At 40.8% G+C, this 16,100-nt stretch overlaps 1 protein-coding gene across 2 annotated transcripts in view; it reads left to right on the top strand.

Moving 5' to 3' along the window:
• The window catches only part of TENM3 (teneurin transmembrane protein 3), a 2,294,790-nt gene that overhangs the window by 906,528 nt on the left and 1,372,162 nt on the right, over positions 1 to 16,100 (top strand). For both annotated transcript variants that reach the window (XM_075930244.1, XM_075930245.1), the window contains one exon: positions 5,334 to 5,382. The gene's annotated coding sequence lies outside the window, so the exon portion shown is untranslated. The remainder of the gene's footprint in view (positions 1 to 5,333; positions 5,383 to 16,100) is intronic.

Below are 16,100 nucleotides of genomic sequence, written 5' to 3' on the forward strand. Positions count from 1 at the left end.
CTGGATCTCACTGAGGACTTCAGCGAGGAAGCTAACATCCAAGATCTCTGTACCAGATGAAGGAATGCAGACGTCTGTGGCCAACAGCCTGGCCCAGAAGCAGATGCACATGAAAATAAAAGAACTATGCCAGGCCTACACAAAGGCCAGGGGACAAAGTTCCTGATCAGAGGTGGCACCACAGTCTTGCCGCTACTTTGAGCAGCTGCATCACATCCTGGAAGAGGGTCAGTTCCTTCTCCCCCCCCAGTTGATTCCATCTTGGAGATGCCAGGTGTCAGCCTCCAGGAAGGTGGGGCTGTGGATGAGGCCGAGATGAAGGAGGAGGAAGAGGAGTCAGGCCAAGACATGATGCCCGCCAACCAGAAGGTTCTCATCTCCCAGGAGCCCAGGATGTCTCTCAGGCCTTAGACAAAACGGGGGGAAGGCCTATCAGGTGAGTTCCATCACTTTTCCTATCTATACACAGGGACAGGTGACTGCAAGAGGCTGCGCGCTCCTCGCTTAGCCTGGGAATCGCACAGTAGCCTGTGTGCATGGATTCACATGAAGCACCAGTCTGGGGGGGAGAGCCCCATGAAGCTGCCATACAGGAACCAACCGCTCCTTCTCACAAGGTTTCTGCACAGGCCTGCCTTACCCTGGACTCCATGGTGGGCCACCTTCCCACCACAAGCCACCATTAAGAAGTCTGGGGTCAGTGAAAAACACAGCAAAGCCACACACAACACAGGCTCATGACCTCACTCTTGGGGCAACATCTGCTCCCAATGAAGTTCAATGAGACAGAGAACACTGATCCCCTGCAGGGGAACCTGCTGGGGGAAGACGGTTCCAGTATAACCTCCCCAGCAAGTGGCATCTGCTGCTCACACACACTTCTCCAACACCCTCCCTCCTCTCCTCCAGCAGGCAGGGATACAATTTTTCTTTCTGGGGGATGCTTACACTGGCATGTTTGTCACAGAGGGAAGCTGAGCTGCCCCATCATTTCCCCCCCACTTCCACCCACAGGCTTCTGGTTGGCTGGCACCATCCCATGCCTGCATGAACCCAGGGCATAGGGGTAGCAAGGCTTCTCCAGGATGCCTAGGCCACAGATGGTCTTGCTTGAAGCACTTCACTGTCTGAAACAAAACTTTTTGGTGTCAGCTAACATGTTAGGGCTAAGATCATGCATACTATCTTCTGAGATAACTGACCTTCTCACTTTTCTTCACAGCTGGACCAGATGCTAGTGGGGCACATGGAACACCCCCCTTGCTATTCTCCTGATCCCACAAGACCCACTGGCAGGGGCAACCCCAAGACAACCTGGTGAAGGAACACCTGGAATGTCTTTGTTCCCTCAACAGGAACTTTTAGGAGGACTGAAAGGAGTGCCATACTGACCAGGAGCTTCACTGCACCACCTGGGAGCAGCTGTCCTGGCAGCATGAGAGCATGTGCATGGCATACACCAATGCCATCGAGCACAAGGTCACTACCATAGAGCAGTCCTTCCCAAGTCATCCCTGCACCTGCTCCTGTCCCTACTTCCCAGCTTCTCCTCTTAGCCTCCCTGGGACTGCCAAGGGCCCCACACATGAGGCAATGGGATGATCCCAGGCAGGCACCACTTCCAGCACCATCTCTGAGCCACTGCTCCCTCCTCTCTCTTCCTCCCCTCAGGTTCTTTCTCCAGTCCCTCCCCAGTTCTAGTGTCCCCAAATAAAAATCAGTTTGTTTCAAATGAAAAGACTTTTTTATTTGGTCTGCAGCAATGAAGGGAGGAGGAAAGGCACACAGGAGCTATGCAGAGGCCTCTTCTGACATGCTCCCCCAGGCCTTCCCACATCTGGTCTTGGCTGAAACTTTCCCTCCAGGTATCCCAGATATGCACAGCCTCTTTATGGGCTTGCTGGATGGCAGAGGTGCATTGTTGCTCAAAAGTCCTCTCAGGCTGCTCAGACTCTGTCCCCCACTCTGGCAGGAAAGTCTCACCCTTGTTCTCACACCAATTGTGGAGGACACATCAGGTCACCCCTATCTGGAGGATGTTCTGGTTGCTGAGGCAGGTGAGGAGGCACTGGAGCCTCCCTTTGAGGCAACCAAAGGTGCCCTCTACCATGATACAGCTCCTGCCGAGTCTGGCATTGAACTTTTCTTTGTTGGGGCCCAGGAGTCCTGTGTGGGGATTCATTAGCTAGCGGAACAAGGGGTAGGTTGTGTCTCCCACGATTCAGATAAACATTTCCATGTCCCTGACCCTGATGATGCAGTTGGGAAAAAAATGCCAGTATTCATCTTCTGGAACAGGCTGGATTTCCTGAAGATGAAAGCAGGCTCCGGTGGTCCATGATGGCCTCCAGAATCATTGAAAGGTAGCCCTTCTGATTGATTTTATCGGAGGCCTGGTGGCTGGGGACCTGGACGGGATTGTGAGTGCTGCCAATGCCCCCCTCCACCACACGGGGAAGCCCATGGATGGCCCTTGCCCCTGTAGAAGGTATAGAGAATCACAGCATTGCAGGAGGCCTCAGGAGTTTCCTGAGACCAAGCCCCTTCCCACAGCAGGAGCAACCCCAACTACCCCATTCCCAGCAGGACTTTATGAAGGCAGGACTGAAAAACCGTCAGAGGGGGCGATTATACACACACACACACACACACACACACACACCCCTTCCATTCTAGTGCTCCTCCACCCTCCTGGGACAACAGCAAGAGAGTCATACCTTCATGATCATGGCCTCAACGGTTGATCTCTTCATGCCAAACTGGTTGCTGATGGAGCTGTAGCTGTCTGGCATGGTGAGTTTCCAAATAGCTATGGCGACATGCTTCTGGAAGGGGATGGCAGGTCGCACATGGGAGTCTCGTTGCCAGAGGGCAAGGGCAAACCACTTGCACAGTTCCAGGAAGGTGCCTTTCTGTATGTGAAAGTTCTGGAGCTGCTGCTGGTCATCCTACCATTCCATGATGATCTGATCCCACCAGTTGCTACTGGTATCCTCGCACCAGAAGCACTGGTGTACAGGGACTTTGGTGCATGAGGAGCTCCTGGATGTGGGTGAGGAGATTCCCCATTCCAGGTTAGTTGTCATCCTCAAACAGTGCCACAAGTGCAGCCTGCATGAACTGTGCCAGGAGTTGCAGCAACAGGTCTAAGAGCCAGTTACTGCTTTACAGCATTTCTGTCCCCATAGTAGGGATGCTATGGCATCTGCAAGGGCAACCAGAGCATGTGGTGTTGTGTTTGCTGTCCCTTAAAGAGGTGAGCAATGGAGAAGGGAGCCCCTTTAAATGCTAGCCTCAGGCAGCAGTTCCAGGCAATGACTGCTGTCCTGATGCCCTGCCCAGATTGCTACCAGGGGACCTTAAATGTGATTGAGGCTCCAGTCAGTGTGGATGTGCTATTTCCATCTAGATCTGCACTATTTTGATGAGATTTGTAGTGTGAACCTATTATTTCAAAGTAGTGATTTCAGAAGTTGTAATCAAATTTATTTTGAAAGAATGCTGCTGTCTAGATGTGCCCTGAGAGGGGTCAGTGCCTGGGGATGTATCAATTGGTGGCTCCTGCCCTGTGCCAGGCTCAGCTGCTAGCTCCCTCTGGGTTAGGGTTGGGAGGCAGACGAGACTTTTTCATCTCATACAAGGAGCAGCTGGGGAGAAATGGAGATATCTTACATTAGAGGAAAACTAAGAAAGATATGTGCTCAAAATGAAAAGGCTGCACTTAAGATTATTCTTGGTTATACTGCTGTTAAGGGCAGGGTTTTTCAGATAACTCTAATAGCAGCTCCAGCTTGCATTCCAAATAGTGAAGGCATGGAAAGGTCATTGTCTTGGCCCCACCTTTCATAAAATTATCACCCATTCATTCATTTTTGCTTGCTCTGAAACAGTGCAGCTCCTTCATATGGGACTTTCTGCCTCAGCACAATACTTTGCTATACTTTGTAATTTGAAAGAGTAATTGCTAACACAAAATGGATTCCTTGAGGCTCCCTTCCATGGTTTTTATGGGCACTGAAGTGAGGCTGACCAGTCTGTAGGATAATGCAAGATGACCTAAGAAATGAAAGATTCAGATTTCATTGCAAATGTTCATGATTTTTCACTTCAAAATAAACATGTTCGGAATGAAAATTCTTGAAACATTCAATTTTTATTTGAAAATGGGAATTTTTCTGATGTAAACAATTTGTCTGAAAAATACAGAATTTCGGTGTGCTATGTTTATGGTGTCAACATAGTTATTGCATGAAAAATGTACGCTTTAGGAGATACAATGGATTGGAATTGGGTAATTGTTTATGCTTGGTACTAATGTCTTCATTATTTATACTTGAGTGCTTAGTGACTCTCCATTTCATTGACTGTCTCATCTGAAAACCTATCTAATCTAACTTGCTTTTTTATAGATCTTTTTAACTTCATAGTTATATTTAACTTGATAACTTGCGGCCGTTTGTGTGAGATGTAGTGTGTACAGAGTTTACTTTATTTTGAATCGACATATTAACTGCGAAGTAGGTGCAGATCACTCTTGTGCTTCGTCTATATAGTTTTTCTTTTTCCATAAAAATGAGGGAGTAAATTCTTAGTCATTTGAGACAAAAGTGTAATTACTAATGTGTGTGTTGCATTAAATATAATCTGCTTGGCTGTCATATCAACGTTACCTGAGTCACTTCAGCATAAAAGCTAGGTGTTTAGAAACACTACTGTTGACACAAGAGTACTTAAATTGTTCATTGAGACCTACCCCTTTTCAATGTAGCTTCAAGGCATTCTGGCTTAGTTCTGAATCACTGAAGCAAAATTGGAGCATCTGGATGTGGTATCAAAATAGCCCAGGCAACCTCAGTGCAGCACCCAAGTGGATAATCTCGACATAGAACACAAACACTGCATTACTGGTTGCCGGAAGGCTACAGTTCACCTTCCTCTGAAATACAGGGCAGAAAAATTGCCCGAAAAGCTAAATGATGATACTTTTTCCTTGGTGTCTCTTACTTTTTAGACAATCACCCAAATACGTTTGTTTGGGTGGTTGTAAGGCATTTCATTCAAATCCTCTGATTCTCAGTTGGTTTAATCCATTGCTCCTCTCCCTCCAGAACAGATCAGACACTACATATTTCATTCATATGTGAACCATAAGCAAAAAATAAGTATCCTATGGATGATGGTATTTCTGGATTCCATTACTGGAAGATGGAGCATTATGTTGGTTTAATTGTTCATTAGCAATGTAATGTGTATCATATTACAGTATGTAAAGGGTCTTCATTTTTGTGGATTCTATGGAATGATATTTCCTTTCCTTTGTTTTTCTCTCATAGGTTGTCGATGAAATTTGATTCTATAGACTAAACAGCCTTAACAGTTTTCGTAAGTAAATTCTTTTCTTTCTTCCAAACAATGCAAGCTTTATACAGATGCATTTATTTTGTTTTGATTAATTTTGAAATGTTACTGAACTTCTAAAATAGTCTTTTGTACATCTTTGCAGCTTTCTAATGGGGTCAGAATTGAGTTCAGTGCCAATTTTCCTGAAAACTGGTGAATAATCAAGAGCCATGTGACCTCTGTGGCTTTAAATACCACCCTTAGGGCAGATGACTCTTGCCCCAGGCAGGAATAGTTTGTGAGACCTGGGGCTATCGGGTTGGGAAGTGTAGCTGCTAACATATCCTAAGCATTCTACCTGATAGCAGACCTCCCTCAGAATGTCACCTCTTACAGCCTTTATAAAGATAATCTGCAGTTTTACTAATGTACATAACTCGACTTCAGGAACCTATATAGAAGCTGCATCTTGCAATTTCTTTCATGTTTGCTCTTTTTTTGTGGAGGTGCATATAAGGGATGATTCTGCCCAGGATCATGTCTAAAAGTCTGCATCATCATTTTGGGCTTCAGTAATTTCTTTTGCACTCATTTTTGAATAAACACTAAAGGAATATAATTAATTGCACATTGACTTGGAACAATTGAAAAAAGAGACTGATACACACCACTGCTCTGTATTACTTATTACTATTATAAATGCAGTAGCAAATGAATTCAGGTTAGAACACTTCAAATAAGTGTGGCACTTTGTCTAACATGTCTAACTACCATTAATTTAGTTAATATTCATTGTAACTACACTGATCATAATGAATTCATTTAGCATTAATGTGAACATTATATATCCTTTTAGGAACTCCATTGTAATTCAGCAATAATTAATGTACATATTAAATGAAGTGTTACCACACAAAGCTATTACAGAGCTGTGTGTGTTCATTTTAAATGCTTTAAAACAAGTTTGATCTGATCAGTATGTTTGTTGTTCTCAGAATGCTGCAATGATACCTTCTAGATTTCCAAAAGATTTTTCATATTTGAAGCCCTCTATTAACCTTTTAAGATAGATTCCACATTTACAAGTCTATTGATCCATGTATAACTTAATCAGTAAGACAGGGCATATCATGCTATAGTGATGAATGTTGCTACTCTTTTGTTATATTGTGAGTCCAAGATGACGCAGCCAAAATCATCAAAGAAATCTAAGGAGGAACATTTGTAATATACTTTGTGTATATGAATAATAATACCTGCTGGTGCTTGGCCAGGGAAAGAAGGATATTACTGCTATCCTCTATTAAGGGGGAGTGTTATTCAATGGATAAAAGGCCTTTGTTTTAAAAATTGAGAGACAAGGGTTCTAGTCCTACCTCCCAGTGAAAGGGTACATATGATTTGTCTAGTAATTATCCCTACTGTCTGCAGCATGTATATTGGTTACAAAATGTACCACTTTTTTATGGTGTGGAAAGTCTTACTTCAGAACATTTTAAATATCTTATTATTAATTGTAATAGTACTGTGCCTTTCTGTGGTATTTTCTATAGGGATCTCAGAGACCTTTATAGACATTAATGTCTTAAGCTTCCTAGCATCACTGTGCAGTAATAACTGAGACTATTTCCATTAAAGAGGAAGGAACAAAGGCTCAGAGAGGCTACCTTTCCAATACATTACTGAATATATCACAAAGAATACTACACAAGAGTTTGGGCCAGGAAATGAAGAGGAATATCATATCCAACTGAAACTGCCTGAGAACTGCATACACGTCAAAAATTAATTACAGCTGGTCTCCAAGTTACAAATGGTCATTTTACAACCATTTGTACTTAAGACCAAACCTCCCATTAAGCGGTTGTAAAGGTGGTCCCTGAGTTACGAACACGATCCACACTTACTAACAGAGCAGTTGCATGTAAACGAATGGGGCCCAACTTACGAACACTTCAAGTTACAACTGAGTGTTTGGTCCGTAACTTGTTCGTAAGTCAGGGACCAGCTGTATTTCATTTCTTAAAAAAATGAAGGGCAAAAGCAGGCTAATTATGGTATCTAATAACTGGGATGTAACCTGATATTTGTTATAAATAGTCCTGTTTATGATTAGTGTATTTAGGCCCAAGGTTTTTTGTATGTATTTAGATAGGTTTGATTGTGGCTTTCAGTAATCTAAGTAGATAATTAAACCTTTAAAAGTAAATGTAGTTCAGCTGCATTTTATGCAAAAACTACTTAGAATCATTTAAAGTATAGTATCTATATGGTGGGCTAGGATGAAAGTGAGACCATAACATGTGTGAGTATTCTTCATTAGTTTCTGACTTATCAGAACTCTTGGTACTAATTTTAAGTGTCATTATGAATGTCTTCTATAATCAGGTTAAATTTTTTTGCTATAATTGACTTGTCACTTCAGTATTGGAAATGCCTTTCTCTCTGCGGCAGATGATACATCACACTTTTATTCAATTACCAACTTCCTGATTCTTTCCAAGATTGTATCTGAAGTTTTGGAATTCAAATGTAAGTTGCCCCTCCCTTCTATACATATCTAAGTGATAAGATCTAGTCTGCCTAAGAGAAGACATACCATTGATAGTCTCCAGTTGAAGGCTTATAACCATCTTTTGTAGCAGTCTGATTTAGGGTATTCTATATTTGTACTCTTTCATCTGTTGACTGCTTTTGTCAGCATTGGGTAGCCTTTTGGAACTTTTAGAGCAGATGGTAGGACTATCTGCAAGCGTTCTCTCAATAGTTCTTCTGGATTGCTGCCAATTAGGTACGTGTTCCGCTCTGCTAAGCATGGGTTCTCTGCATTGTATCATTATATGCCATTCATTTAGGATCCTCATTTTCTAATATCAGTATAATTCTTTGCTTCATTTGTCAGCCTTGACTTATGACTAGAGATGGAAAAATTTTTCAGGTGTAGCTTATTCACTGAAAAATACCTTTTCAGAAACCCTGAAACTATCTGTGAATTGGACATTCTTTCCCCCAGATTTTGGGGAGGGAGAGAGACTTAAATTCACTAAATGACTAGGGAAGGCAATGATGGCAATCTCTTTAACTTTTAGCCCCATGATAGGATATTCATTTGAATATGGGAAACCTGGAAAGTCTCCCTCTGCCTGAGGTAGAACAGAATTTTGAACTTGACTCTGTCACATGGCAGGAGAGTCCTCTAATCCATTGGGCTGGAGGACATTTTAGTGTCTGTCAATCTCGCCTATTGAAGCTGTTCTATTTTTTTTTAAATAAACTTCAGGAGGTAGCCGAGTTAATGTGTACAGGATAAACTTCAACAACAACAAATAGCCAGGTAGCACTTTATAGACTAACAAAACATGTAGATGGTATCATGAGCTTTCATGGGCACAGCCCACTTCTTCAGATAGCTGGAGTATTGAGTTTAGGCTATCCAGACCCAAAATAAATAGGGGAGAAGGGAGAGGGGAAAAGGAAAAACATGGAAGGCAGCGGGAAAGAAGAAGCAGAGGATATGTAAATATCAAAGGGAAAACCCAAAAGGTTAAACTGGTAATCTGTAAGCACCTAAATATTGGGGAGTTAAAAGAAGCAGATAAGGATCATAGGATAGCAATTAATAGAGGAAGTGTACTAGCACAGAATCTACACAGATAAAGAACTGTTGGCACCTTCATTATTTGTTTGGTTGATAATGTCCCAGACATCCATTATCTTGATTGAGGCCAGAGGTGTGAGAATTAAATTTGTGGATGAATTGTAATTCCAACCCTTTTCTGTGTATTTGTCTTGTAGAATTGGTCTGTAATAAGACAGCCTCTTGGAGATCTTTTAAAGTGTGACCAGGTTGACTGAAGTGTTCCCCAACAGGTTTCTGTATGTTCCCTTTATGGATATCTAATTTGTGTCCATTGATTCTTTCCTGTAGGACTGTCCAGTTTGTCCAATATATATTGCGGTGGGGCATTGCTGGCATTTGATGGCTTAGATCAAATTACTGGATGTGCAGTTAAATGAGCCTCTGATTTGGTAGTTTACATTGTTGGCTCCAGTAATGAATTTGATAGTATAGATATGTAGGCAGAGTTGGCACCGTGGCTGATCAGTAATTACTCATTGGAGCTTGGACTTGAACTTGACTCCCCTCCCATCTGAGGTGAGTGCCCTAACCATCAGGCAATAGTCATCCATATGCTCACTCTCTGGCCCAGTGGGTAGTCGTAGTCATCCATGAACCTTTTTTTGGAGAAGAAAGTCTTCATTTTCAACCAACTTATTTATTATATATGGTTCTTCCTGTACTTTTGAACAAGACTGTGGCTTTACTGCATATAATATGTAAGGAATAGCATATTGTGCTGTCATCTCTGTGGCAGTATGGATTCATTTTTTGAGAGAAATGTCTTGCTTGTACCTGCAATTGGAATTTTAGTCTATTACTACTTGGGGTGTTGTAGTTTCTCAAATAGTAGTGACAAACAATAGATTCATTGATGTTGGCATAATGTTTTCTAATAATTTTTAACAACTGACTTTTTTGCTGATGTCTTAAAGTCATTTCTCTGCATTTTTCTCCTCTTTCCCATTTTCTAAAAACCTTAATGGCATTTCAGGCCTCTGTTCTTGTTTCCAAATTTACTTTTCCTGACCTACCCTGTTTATTACCTTTAAACCTACAGAATTCCATCCTGAGAGAAGGATGAAATCACATCCATGAAAATGTGGTCATGTGACTCCCCAGTGAAGTCAATCTGGGTATGAGTGCACAGGTTAATCTGCCTGAGTCTGATTTCAGGATTGGGACCTAACAGTATTTTTGTATGTTTTTTATTTTGATTTAAAAGTAAGTCTTTTGATTTGCTTAGTATAACCAAATAAACTATAACAGCCCAGTTCTGGGGAGAAAAATTATTCCCAGTTGCACAATACTTATTTTTAATACAAACAATATATCTATTAAAATGAACTTGTTTTAAAGGTGTGAATGACAGTAATTGTGGCTCTGCCATGGGTACATTACAGGAGAGGCAACTGCACCAATTACAGCATCATTCCAATGAGAAAATGTCTGTTATCATCGTTATTTTGTTAAAACTATTGTTTTAATATTTGCAAAAGCATTACAGGAATCAGTTGTCTGTCATTGCCTTACTACCTCTATACTGCTTCTACACTTTATTCTAAAGTTTGCCTTCAATTTTAAAAATAGTGTCTGAATCATGTGTAATCTATAAGATAAAACTGCTTCATGAAACTAAAGAATATAACAACTTGTTATCATTTTACATCTTATAAATAATGGAACATTTTCAGGTTTCAATTATTTTATTTTGTCACATTTTTTAATACATAAAGGCATCTCAAGATGACAACTACAAACCTGTGTAAGAATTATATCAGAGTTTATCATTATTAAAAGTATTTATTTCATGAAAAATAAATTTGATGCATTACAGATTTTTCTAGGATATATTTGATTGTCTATTTTTGTTCTTCCATTATAGCATCATGCAGATCAAGAAAGTGGCATCATTGTAAGTGTCACTACAAATTACTTACTCAAAAGTCTCACTGAGACACAATGGACAATTCTTCAACCCAAATATTTTTAAAAAACTCTGTTATGTCTGGGCCAAAATCAAATCATTCAATTGAATTTCAAGGCTTTTTGGTTCCATTTAAATCTCTAGATCTGATCCTACCTTTTTGTTTCTAAGTGAGAGAGAAGATATTTGGCATTTATGTATAACCAAAATTCTACAAAGACAGACCTTTTCATGATGATGTAACCTAAAGTTGAAGGAATTGTGAAAGGTTGAATACGTTGGCAAAATTTCTGCCATTTGAAGTGAAAATTTCTTATGAGTTTGTGGGAAGGTGCAGGGTGTAAGTAGGGAGAGAAGAAGGAAGGGGAATAGGATGTATGTGAGGATGGGCAGTACAGAAAGGAGGAATGGTAGAGGATATAGGAATGGAGGCAGGGGGATGGGCCATGTACGGGTTGGGAGGAGTTAGTGAAGGATGGGGGTATAGGAATGGAGGAAAGTGGTGGGGGTAAGGATAGGCAGTGTGGGGTGGGGAGGAGTTAGGGAGGATGGAGAGTGTAGGAATGGAGGATCAAATTGAAGTACAGGTTGTGGGGTAGAGAGATGGGGCTGGCCCGGTCTCACCCCTGCCCTATTGCTGGGGGGCAGAGGAGCAGGGGCTTGGACAGCCTTGGCCCTGCCTGATGGATGAGGAGAGAGCCAGGGCTGGCCAGGCCTTGGCTTGGTGGCTGGGGGCAGGGAGGGGAGATCCATGACTGCCTACCCCCAGAGAGAGGGTGATTAGCGAGCATAGTGAGCTGGGGACACAGCCCCCTAATATTTCATCTGAATATATCTTACAGAAGATGAGGTGGTGTTTAAGGGTCTCTTTGCATTCCAACTTGCAACATACGGTACCACTGACACTGAGTTATGGAAATGCCTTGAGCAGCCATGTTTGTGTAAATTCTTGGTGATTCTTCAAGAGCATGTCTCTTCAAGGCAGTTCTATACCTCAGCGCCAAGGGCACTATATCATACAAATGTGAACGCCAGCTTTCAAACAAAAATAGTGTCTGCTGAGGAACATCTTTCCCCCTTCATTTTGAGGGAAAGTCAAATCTTCCTGCAAATTCTTTAGTGAAGCTAGCTCATTTTCTCATAACTGAATCTCCACACTATAACTCTAGCTTTCACTGATATCTAGAAGTCTCAGCCCAGAGATTTATTAAGCTTTAACATGGAATTTCCACTGAGGAGGTGGTGAGATGTGTGGGCTTGCATGATGATGGTTTTTATGGTTTTGGTTGTGTGATTATTTTTAAGTGTACTATTTGTTTAAAAGTTTGCCTAAAATCTATTAATCCCTTGCATGCAAAACAGGAGAAACCCTCATTAAGGAAACACTGTATAACTCCAGGTTTCTGTTGTTTAGAATTGAAAAGTGAATGTGTGGTCTGGAGACAAACCAGTGGAATGGCCAGCAGGTCCAAACACAGCATAAAATATTTAAGGAATGGAGATGGGAATATTAAAGGCTTCATAAAATTCTACTCTTCATCAGTTTTAATAACAGTGAAAGCTTGGATAAAGTGGTTGAGAATTCTGGCAATATACAGTTGCTCAAACTTGACTTATAGGATTAGGATTTGGGCCTGTGAAAGTATATAGTTCTTTAAAAAGTGTCTAAAAGAGTTATTAAACACATACGTACCATGACATGCTTTAATCCAGAGCCAGTTTTTATAACTGCATGTAAGCCTTGTGAAATACAGTATTTAAAATGGAAACGTTTAATAGTCCTTTACCGTAGGAGCTAGTAGGCACTAATAATGAAACAGCTAAGATTTTAGTATGGGACACTTTTATTTTCTTGTTAGGAGAGCTGTTATACAGCTTGAATTCCTGCCAGATTTTTTCTGGCCAATGTCTCCTCATGTTTGTGCCAGCAAGAGGTTGCTGACTAATCAAATTATCTTCCAGCAGATTACGCAGAAATGTTTCTCTTCCTTTTCAAACTAGTCCAAATGGTCATATTCTCAAACAATGAAAAACAGACTGTTCTCAGTCTTCAACCACTCCCTAAACATTTGTATTGCCCCCCCAAAAAAGGGGGGGGGAGTAGGGAAGTGGGGAGTCATGGATTTGGAATGAATTTACCTTCCACCAAATAAAATTTCCTCATGAAATATTTGTCACTTGCAGTCATGATCTGACTACAAGAAGATCATCTGAAAAATGGAAATGACAGAGTGATATACTACATTCAGTTAATATTTAAAAATGCATATGCTTTCAAATAAACACATTGTGTCCATTATGCTATGTTTGTTTCAGACACAACAGGCTTATTCATAACACACTTCTAGTGAGGTCTGCCTCTTAGAAATTTACAAGGAACAATGAACCATAATCTTTTAGATAACTTCCTAAATATTCCCTCTTAGTGAAGACCCATGTCCCATTTGGTATGTTAGAACTATATTTTGTGCTGTGGACCATGACATTTTAAAGCTCTGCTCCTGCTCAAATATTCTTTCACCTCCCATTTCAGTCAGTTTGTCAGTCTCCTGATCCTTGTGTAATTTGTTTTGAGACTACATTTAATTTACTTTATGCTGTTGCCAAATTTTGAATTGTCAGTATGCTTCAGGTGCAATAAAGACAGAATTGTAAGGGAAATACTAGAGGTGGCGTTCTTTCTAGCTGGGCAACGGACAGTCAGTATTTTCAACACTTGAGGGAGCAAGAAATGTGACTTGGCACTCAGAGGACAGTTGAAGGATTTGGTAAAGAGGAAAGAATGCATTTGAGCAATAGCAAAGGTGACTCTTAAAATTCTGAGGGAGGAAAGAGGTTTGAATTTTTTTTTCTCCACAGCAACATGGGCCAACTGCGACTAACACCTGTTTCTATCACTTCATCCAACAATAGCAAATAAGCACACAATTGTGTTTTTACTGGAAGTAATCAGTACATTTCTATGCTTAAATTATCATACTTCAGTTAACAACCTGTTAAAGCATATGGAAAGAGTTAATGTCAGTTTGAGTTAATGTATCGACCTATTTGCTGACTCGGGCACACATCACATCTCAGTTACTTTAGTTTCATGTTTTCCAAGTTATCCTTACAGCCAGCTACTCAATTTGTCTTTTAAGTGAAAGCTTAGATTTTTGAGCATTTTATGCAGCAACTGAAAAAGAAGCTGCACTTACAAGGTTGTTTGTGGCTACACAACTCCCTTATTTGTAAAACTCAGTATATAGACCATATTTGTCAGAGTGCATACTTTTTTCTCAAACTGTAACAATATTTTTCATTAATCATTTAAATATTAAATATCTGAAATACTCCCAATATTGGCACCAGAATTTTGGCCCACTCAGTTTTAATTCTACCATGTCTTATTTTACAAACAGAGCATATAAGTGTTCTTGATAAACCTTTTGTATCTGACAACACTGAGTGATGATAGCACACTTAGGTTTTCCTTGTTTATTTACTTAGCTAACTTTTCCTTTATGAATTTGAAATTTCAAGAGCCATTTTAGAAAAGCATAGTTCGTTTGGATGTGCTTTCTCCCACAGAGGTAACAATGCAAGTGATCTTATTGATCTGATAGTAACCATACTTTTCTTCTGATTAGGCAGTAATGTTTCTCATCAGAAGAGAGAGGGAAAGTGTGTTTTTATTTGCATGTTAAATTCCTCTCATTCGTCAGCTGGGCTGTTTAGAGACTGTTGAAAATATTACTGGATTGCCATCTTTGGAGGGGGGGGGGGGAGCATCTAGGACAATGGATTAAGGATTCATGTTGGGACTCAGTTCTAAGTTGTTCAGGGCAGTTTAATGCACCAGATGCACCTTGAACTATTTCTCTTTTTTTAAGGCTTAATTACACCCAACAGGTACAAATCTAAGGCCTTGTATATACTATGGTGGGCTGTTGACCTAAGTTACACAACATCAGCTACATAAGTAATGTAGTTGAATGTGACGTACTTGGGTTTGCTTCCTGTGGTATCTGTACTGCAGAAAATCAACAGATGACTCTCTCCGGACGGCTCTGCTTACATTTCTCATTTTGGTGGAGTGTACTGCAGTCAATGGAAGAGCATTCGGTTTTCAATTTATCAATAAATCAACTCCCACTGGATTGATCACTACTACAGTGGATAGTGAAGACATTCCTTGAGTAAGCAGCAATGTGAGCTGCAAACTTCAGTGGAGATTACAAGGTGGGGTACTACCTCCTCGAGCCCTAAATTCAGGAGGAGTTAATAATAGAATCATAGAATACTAGGACTGGAAGGGACCTTGAGAGGTCATCGAGTCCAGTCCCCTGCCCTTATGGCAGGACCAAATACTGTCTAAACCATTCCTGATAGACATTTATCTAACCTACTCTTAAATATCTCCAGAGATGGGGATTCCACTACCTCCCTGGGCAATTTATTCCATTGTTTGATTACCCTGACAGTTAGGAACTTTTTCCTAATGTCCAACCTAAACCTTCCTTGCTGCAGTTTAAGCCCATTGTTTCTTGTTCTATCCTCAGAGGCCAAAGTGAACAATTTTTTCTTTATTGGTAATTTCATCAATTTGGTAGGGGAAAAATTCTCATCTAAGCTATTGGGACTTCAAACTTTAATGAAAAATATGTTATGCTTAAAAGAGGCACACAGTTATTTTTCAGGGGGATAAGGCAACAAACTGCATTTATTGATAATGTAACAAAGTAGCATATGCATTTACACACACACACACACACACACACACACACACACTCAGCCTGTTGATGCTATAGTTATTGGTCTGTTTCTCGACCCAATTTATTTGCCAGATAGGCTGAGAATGAGGGAGAAGCTGGGTTCTTGTCAGTCTGGACTGATGCTCCACATCATAGCAGGATGGAACCCAAAGAATAATACTAGATACCCCATCCTTTATAGGATTTTTCTTTCCATGAAAGAACAAAATAACTATGAGCACTTTAAAGACTAACAAGATGGTTTATTAGGTCATGAGCTTTCGTGGGCCAGACCCACTTCCTCAGATCAATATGTGCAAGGAGGTTTAACGATAGTTCGAATTAGGAGCTTTAATTTGAACTACCTAGTCCATGCCATGTGTAGCCGCGGGCAGGTAGTTCGAACTACGGGGCATTTAAAAATGGCAGCGCCCGGAAACATGCAAATGAAGCATGGGATACTTAAATCCCGGGCTTCATT

This window comes from Pelodiscus sinensis, chromosome 5 (assembly GCF_049634645.1).
Source record: "Pelodiscus sinensis isolate JC-2024 chromosome 5, ASM4963464v1, whole genome shotgun sequence".
Classification (NCBI taxonomy): domain Eukaryota; kingdom Metazoa; phylum Chordata; order Testudines; family Trionychidae; genus Pelodiscus; species Pelodiscus sinensis.